We start from the raw sequence: 8,097 nt of genomic DNA on the forward strand, positions 1-8,097 counted from the left end.
ATCTCCGGAGCGACAATGCGTGGACCAGCGGTGATCTCTCTCTCACAGTTCCTCGATGCGATGGCTTCTGCGACGACGCTCGCAGCGACGTGATGCGGTCCGCAAGCAAGCGGTGCGGCGATCTCACCCAGCGGCGACAGGCTCTGCGACGACACTCGCAGCGATGATAATCTTCCCGCACCGGTCTGGTGCGTCCCGCAAACGAAGGATGCGACGTCTCTAGCGGCGGCAACAGGCGCTGCGACGATCTCGGCCTTCGTAGCGGTGGGAATTTCCTCGCACTGTCGGGGATGCGCTCAGCAAGCGAGCGATGCGACCAAACTTGCAGAAAGTCTTTAAGAGCTTGGTTTCCAGCTTCCCAACACAGGTACAACTTCTAGAGGCACCACACATGGGTCACGCACTCCAGGAAGGACATAACTCTCTCAGTAGAGTTCAGGGAAGCTGGAGGTGAAGTCCTTTTGTTCCTGGGACTTCAGAACAGGGAGCCAGCTCTTCTCAGGCCCTTGGAGATTCCTTCAAGACAGGGGACACAGCGCAAAGCAAAGTCCTTCCCCTCTACTTGGCAGAATAGCAACAGCAGGTCATGATTCTTTTATTGCACACTAACCTGGTGCTAAAGTGCTTGGCATGTTTACCTACACTTACTGAAGTGTTAATCTATTTTATGATGCGTATCCGACCTCCTACATTATGTGTTGTGTTTTTCCATTTTGTAGTGGTACAGTTGATCCACAGGCAGGAGAAGTAGCTGACACCTAGGATTTCAGGTGATCATGTTCCTTTTTTCCTTCTTTCACATTTGTTTTCACGTTGCAGTAGTATTAGTAATTCTAGGTCCTGAAGAAAGCAAGGACTATTTTGTCCACGATATTTGCTGAAACATGTCGACCTTTTTATCCACCTAGGCAGTTATTTGTTAGAAACTGCTTTACTACATTCTGCTTTTAATATTGGAGAAGCGAGCAAAAACAAGAATAAAGTATGCGTTGTTCTCTCACCCAATTTTAATACACTTTAAAACACCTTATTATTTTTATCAACACTGCAATTCAGTCACCCAACATCACACAGACATTTGATCACAAGTACTAGGACCATCTACCTGTCTATTCTAGATACAGAGGATGTTCCATTTTATCCTCACACGTCACTAATAGCCTGCGGTAACAAGGTCTACAAGGAGCCCCAAATGATGAAGGGCGGTATCGAGTGGTGACTGATTGGATTCCTTAAGTGTAAAGATTGGGTTAGGATTACACTTATTCACCTATCTTTGATTTAGTTTTCACATTTTGTAGGTTGGACTGCATCACGAATAGCGTAATCTTTCTTTTGAGACCCATAGACACTTATGTGTGAGATAGTATAGCTTAGGGAATGTGTCTATGCTTGGTCTTTTAAATTTCCCTAGGGCCCCAAACCACCTTAATGTTGTTATCAGTCCAGCAGAGCAACAGCAGGATAGTCTTCCTTCTTCAGTTTCAGCTTTCTCCTTGGCAGAGGTTCCTTCTTGATTCCAGGATGATCTAATTTTCTGTAGTCAGGGGTCCTGTACTTGTACCCCTAAAAGTCTTTGTTCCCTTTATGCAGGAGGGCTCTGAGCCCAGTCTGAACCAGTTCTGGGTGTTCCTTGAGCACTTTGTATTCTTGGCTTCTCCTTTCCTTTCAGAGTGAGGGGCAGGGTTGTCAGCTGCCCAGCAGGAGGTGGAGCCAGCATTGTGGAAGGCAGGCACAGCCCTATTCAGGCCCAGGTGCTATCTCCTCCCACCACTCAAGTTGCAAATGCCGTCATTCAGACCAGGGCAGACTCAGCCAGCCTCCTGGGGAATCCCCAGCCCCTGTCACTCTCAAACCAGACAGTCAATTCACAAACAGGCCAAGGCACACAGAAAGGTCAGACAAGAGAACAGCAACTTTCTAAAAGTGCTAATCTGAAACACAGGAGTTAAAAATCACCTTTCCTAAAAGATGTGTTATTAAATTCTGAGTTCAGGCATACCAGACTTTTATGTCCTATCTTGCTCTTATGGAAATATATGCTGATAGCCACTGTAGCTAGCATCCCCCATGATAGCCTATGGAGCAAGATAGCCTTGCAGCAGTGAAAAAGGAAAATGGCTGTAATTCACTACCAGAGCATGTCACCTGCACAAGTACATGCGCTACCTTTCACATACACTGCACCCGCCCAAGGGGGTACCTTGGGCCTTCTATAGGGGTGACCAATGTGCACAGAAAGGGAAGGGTTAGGCCTGGTCAGTGGGGACACTGACCAGGAGAACATGACAGTTCACAGACTGCACACAGGCACTGCGGTGGCAGGCCTGAGACAGCATTTTAGGGCTACTCATGTGGGTGGCACAATCAATGCTGCAGGGCCACTAGTAGCATTTGACATCACCAGCCCTGGCACACTCAGTGCACTTTACTAGGGACTTCTTGGTGATACAAATATGCCAATCATGTATATCCAATCACAATAACAATTTACACAAGGAACACTTACACTCTGACACTGATCAGCAGTGGCAGAGTGTCCAAAGCATCTAAATCAGCAAAAACAAAATCCAGCACAGCATCAAAAACACAGGAGGTACAGGCAAAAAGATAGGGGGAAACCATGCTAAGGATGCCAGGTCTAACACGTGTCCCCTCCAGCTGAAAGTGAGGAGAACTGCCCACCCTCTTTGGAGTTCTCTTCACTAAGGCGGAAAAACCTGGACAGACCATCAGCATTGGCGTGTTCTGTGCCAGGGCGGTGTTCCACCATGAAGTCCAGTCCCTGTAGGGAGATGGACCACCTCAACAGTTTTGGGTTCTCACCCCTCATCTGCATTAACCATCTGAGGGATCTGTGGTCTGTCTGAACACGGAAGTGAGTCCCAAACAGGTAGGGCCTCAGCTTCTTCAGAGCCCAGACCACAGCAAAAGCTTCCCTTTCAATTGCACTCCACCTCTGTTCCCTGGGGAGTAGCCTCCTACTAATGTAAGCTACAGGCTGATCCCAGCCCTCCGCAGTGATCTGTGAGAGTACTGCTCCCACACCATGCTCTGAAGCGTCTGTCTGCACTATGAACCCACTGAAAAAGTAAGGTGCCTTGAGCACCGGTGCTGTGCACATGGCAGTGTTCAGGGCATCAAAAGCAGTCTGGCAGTATTCGGTCCAATTCACTTTTCTGGGCTGCTTCTTGGAAGTCAGCTCTGTCAAGGGGGCAACGAGGGTGCCATATCCCTTGACAAACCGTCTGTAATACCCGGTGAGACCTAAAAAGGCTCTCACCTCTGTCTGGGTCTTGGGAGGCTCCCAAGCTAGAATGGTATCAATCTTTGCCTATAGGGGCGCTACCTGGCCACTCCCTACCTGGTGTCCCAAGTACACCACAGATCCCTGCCCTATCTGGCATTTTCTGGCCTTGATAGTAAGGCCTTCCCTTTGCAGAGCCTTCAACACTTCACAGAGGTATTGCAAATGTTCCTCCCACGTGGAGCTGAACACAGCAATGTCATCCAGGTATACGGCGCTGAATTCCTCCAGCCCGGTCAGTACCTGGTTAACCAGTCTCTGGAAGGTGGCAGGGGAATTCTTCAACCCAAAGGGCATGACTTGGAACTGGAAGTGCCCCTCTGGCGTTGAGAATGCAGACCTCTCTTTGGCCCATCAGTTAAGGCAATCTGCCAGTGCCCAGAAGTTAAATCAAACGTACTGAGATACCGGGCAGCTCCCAACCGATCCACAAGCTCATCAGCTCTGGGGATGGGGTGTGCGTCAGTCTTGGTGACCGCATTGAGCCCACGGTAGTCCACACAAAACTTGAGTTCTGGAGTGGCACCGGGTGCAGCAGCTTTTGGGACTAAGACCACTGGGCTATCCCAGGAGCTGCTGAGGGCTCAATTACCCCTAGCGCCAACATCTTGGAAACCTACTTGATGCTGGCCCTGACCTTGTCAGCTACCCTGTAAATTTCTGTTTCACAGGCAGACTATCTCAAGTATCCACATCATGGACGCACCAATCGGTGACACCTGGGGTCAGGGAGAACAGGGAGGAAAACGGACCCAACACATGGTGACAGTCCCTCTGCTGTTCTGGGGTCAAGGTGGGTGAGAGGACCACACCATCCACTGACCCGTCTTGCTCCTTAGCTACCAGGAGGTCAGGGAGAGGATCGCTATCCTCTTCCCATCCAGCATCTGTAGCCATGAGCATTATCACTTCAGACCTCTCAAAGTGTGGTTTGAGGCGGTTCACATGCAAGACTCTCAGGGGTTGCCTGGGAGTCTTCAAGTTAACCAGGTAGGTTATTTCGCTCTTGCACAAGGCTCTACTGGCGCCATCACCCACACTTTCTGCCCAGGTTGAAATTCGACCAGAGTGGTATTCTGGTCGTACCATCTTTTAATTTCTTCCTGGCTAGCTTCCAGGTTCTCCTGAGCGAGCTTCCTGAAGCGTTGTGTCTGGTTGCACATGGCCAGCACATAGCTGAACACATCCTGGGGGGTTTTCCCACGGGATTTCTTCCACCCCTCCTTCACCAGTGTGAGAGGTCCTTTAACAGGGTGGCCATATAGGAGTTCAAAGGGACTGAACCCTAAGGACTTCTGAGGCACCTCCCTGTAGGCAAACAACAAGCATAGTAACAAGATGTCCCACTTCCGTCTCATGGGCTCCGCTAGGCCCATAATCATACCTTTCAGGGTGCGGTTGAACCTTTCGACCAACCCATTTCTTTGAGGGTGTTAAGGAGTGGTGAACTTATACGTTACCCCACACTCCTCCCACAGAGACTTCATATACCTAGAGATGAAGTTGGTACCCCGGTCGGAGACCACCTCTCTGGGGAACCCCACACGGGAAAAGATCCTCATCAATGCACAGCCCACCACGGGTGCTGTGATTGTCCTGAGAGGGACTCCTTCAGGGTACCGGGTGGCATGGTCCACCAAGACCAGGATGAACCTGTTGCCTAAGGCTGTCTTGGGGTCCAGGGGCCCCACAATGTCGATGCCCACCCGCTCGAAAGGGGTGCTTACCACAGGAAAGGGTTGGAGGGGTGCCTTGCACTTCACTCCAGTCTTGCCACTGGCCTGACATGTTTGGCAAGATCTGCAAAAGAAACCAACGTGCTTCCTCATCTGGGGCCAGTGGAAGTGGGTGACAAGCCTATTTAGGGTCTTGTCTTGCCCCAAATGTCCTGCGAGAGGCACGTCATGAGTCAGGCCCATTCGGAAGTTCCTGAAGCGCGCGGGTACCACCAGCACACGGACTGCACCGAGCTCAGCAAACTTAGGCTCGCTATATAACAAGTCATCTTCCCAGTAGATGAAGTGATCTCTGGACGCTCCACCTGCTACCTAGTCTGCAGCCTGTTGCCGCATACCAACGAGAGAAGGGCACTCTTTCTGCTCCTTGCAGAATTCCTCCCTGGAGGGCCCACCTTCTTGCTGCCAATGGGTCAGCTCAGGCAGGTCAGTCCAGTTCGGCCACCTGTTCCCCTGTAGGTTCCAGGGCATCCCCCTCAGGTTCTGCTCCTTCCTGGACCGTGGGAATGGCTGGGGCTGGTTTCCCGCGGCCTCTGCCTCTTCCTCGCCTGGCAGGTCTCTGGGCTACTGTTTCAGGCTCCAGTTCTGCTGAATCACCCCTACTGGCTGCCATAGCACGCATGGTCACACAGATCCACGCAGGCAAACCCAACATCTCCAAATGAGTTCTGTGTTCTACATCCTTCCATGGAGAACTCGTCAGGTCATTACCTAGCAGACAGTCTACTGGCAAGGCATCACTGACAACAACTTCCAAGAGACCAGAGACCCCCCCCCATTCAAAGGGAACACGTGCCACTTTGCAGAGGCGCACTGAGCTATCAGCTGCAACTACCGGGCGGAGTACATTGGGGATACACTGCTCTTCAGACACCCACTGACGCCTCACGGATGTCACACTGGCTCCTCTGTCTCTCACAGCCTCTATCTCCCTCCCATTGATGATCACCTTCTGCCCGTATTTCTTAGTGTTAGGGGGCAGTAAGGTTTCCTGGACCATCTCTTGGTCTCCTAGAGAGACAAGGGTCATCACTGCTAGTTCTCCTTCCCCACTAGAAATCAATTCCCCTCCCAAAGCTACACTTGCTAACCCTGGGCCTGGTGCACAAGCGGGTGCTGCGGGTTTCTTGGGACACCTGTTGATGACATGTCCCACCTCATTGCAGTGAAAGTAGGTAGGGGGACCTCTGTTTTCCCATCTGCCCCTTGGGGGCCATGGCTGCTTGGGTCTGGGGGGTTGGGACTCCTTTCCCTAGGAACTATTTTGGGGCCCTTGAGAGAACTCCTTTTGGTTACCCTTGTCCCACCCACTCTTTTGCTGGGGACCCTGCCCACCTTTGGCTGTGGTACCCACAATTCCTCTGTGGACCCTGGTACTGGTCCAGCGGTCCGCCTCCTTAGCAAGCTCAATGGGGTCTGTCAGCTTGCTGTCTAAAAGATGCTGGCGCAGCTCTGGAACATAAAGACTACTCAAGTGCTCCCAACTGATTAAATGCAACAACCCCTTAAAATCAGTTACTTTACTGCCCTTCATCCAACCTTCCAAGTCTCAGACTCTCTCTTCTTGGAGTTTCTAAACTGCAGTTTATACTGCTCTGGAGTAAGGCCATACCTGAGACATAAGGCCTCCTTCATTTGGGGTAGGTCATGGCATCTGCCATCTCTAAGGGCTCTAGAGCACTCCTCCCAGAAGCCTCAAAATGTTTCCACAGGCCCGCCCCCCAATGTTGTTCAGGCACACCATTCATTCTCAATGCAATGTCATAGGAAGTAAACCAGGCATAAATATCCTCACTCCTATTGTAATTCTGTACCAAATCCTTGGGAATATATACTTTACCCCCCTGCACTGGCTGTGCGCTGCCACCATTTGAACTGGCATCCACCTCCTTGGATTTAAGATCCAGTTCTCTCATGCTCAACTCATGAGGCAAAAGCAAATACTTTTCCTCCAGGGCACGGGCATTGTTACTGTCCTCCGTCGCCCTTTCACTCTCAGCTCTTTGATTCTCTTTTTCCATTTCCAATTGCTTCATTTTCATCTTCATGACTTCCAAGTCATATTCTCTTACTCTTTGATTTTCTTCTAACTCTTCTTGAGTGAAACCCCTACTGGAATGGTTACTGCCAGCCCTTGAGCCTACTCTTCTCACAGGCAGATCTATGATTTGAAAACCATTCCCTGTACTTGCATCATTTCCCTTTTGTGCCTCCCAATGGGCCTTCAAGATTCTCTGCAACTCCTCCTTCCTGAGTGTACTCTTTGCGGGGCACCCAAACTCTTGGCAGAAATTCTTAAGATATTTTGCTTTGTAGGAATACAAATCCTCAATGACAAACTCCAATTCTACTTCTGCCTCCTCACTGAGTGCCTTTCCATTCACAGACATGATGCTTTGAAGAGTTACTCAAAAATAGAACCAACCAACAAAAAACTAGAAGTATGCGGTGGCGTAGTGGTCTGCACTCACTAGTGATGTACACCAATCATTGTAGGTCTAGTACAAATACAAGTTCAAATCCCACCGCTGACCAACAATGTTAGAACTGGGGGACTCTAGTTGGCAGAGGTAGGTACCACTGTCCAAATAGGGACCCTTGCTTCTAGTCAGGGTAAGGAGGAAACACTCTTTAGATAACCTCTGCTCACCCCCTTGGTAGCTTGGCACAAGCAGTCAGGCTTATCCAAAAGCAATGTGTAAAGTATTATTACCAACACTCACAGTAACACAGTGAAAATACCACAAACTGACTCCACAAAAATTTAGAAAAATAAAGGTATTTAATCTAAACTACACAAGACCAAAACGACAAACATCCAACATACACAGTTCAAGAATATGGTTGCAAAAGAGGTCTTAACCACATGGATGCTGTAAATATTTCTCTGCTGCAGATCCTTCTTTCCCATTGTTCATGACGAGCTCAGCTCGTCATGAGCACACAAGCAGTGTACTGCATGACGAGCTGAGCTCGTCATGAGCATGGAAGGGGTTAAGGTAGCGATAAAATAATCTACAGTTGTGTGAAAAGTTCACAGTTGCGTCACGTTTA

The sequence above is a fragment of the Lissotriton helveticus genome, chromosome 1_1, assembly GCF_964261635.1.
Source record: "Lissotriton helveticus chromosome 1_1, aLisHel1.1, whole genome shotgun sequence".
In the NCBI taxonomy this organism is placed as follows: Eukaryota; Metazoa; Chordata; class Amphibia; order Caudata; family Salamandridae; genus Lissotriton; species Lissotriton helveticus.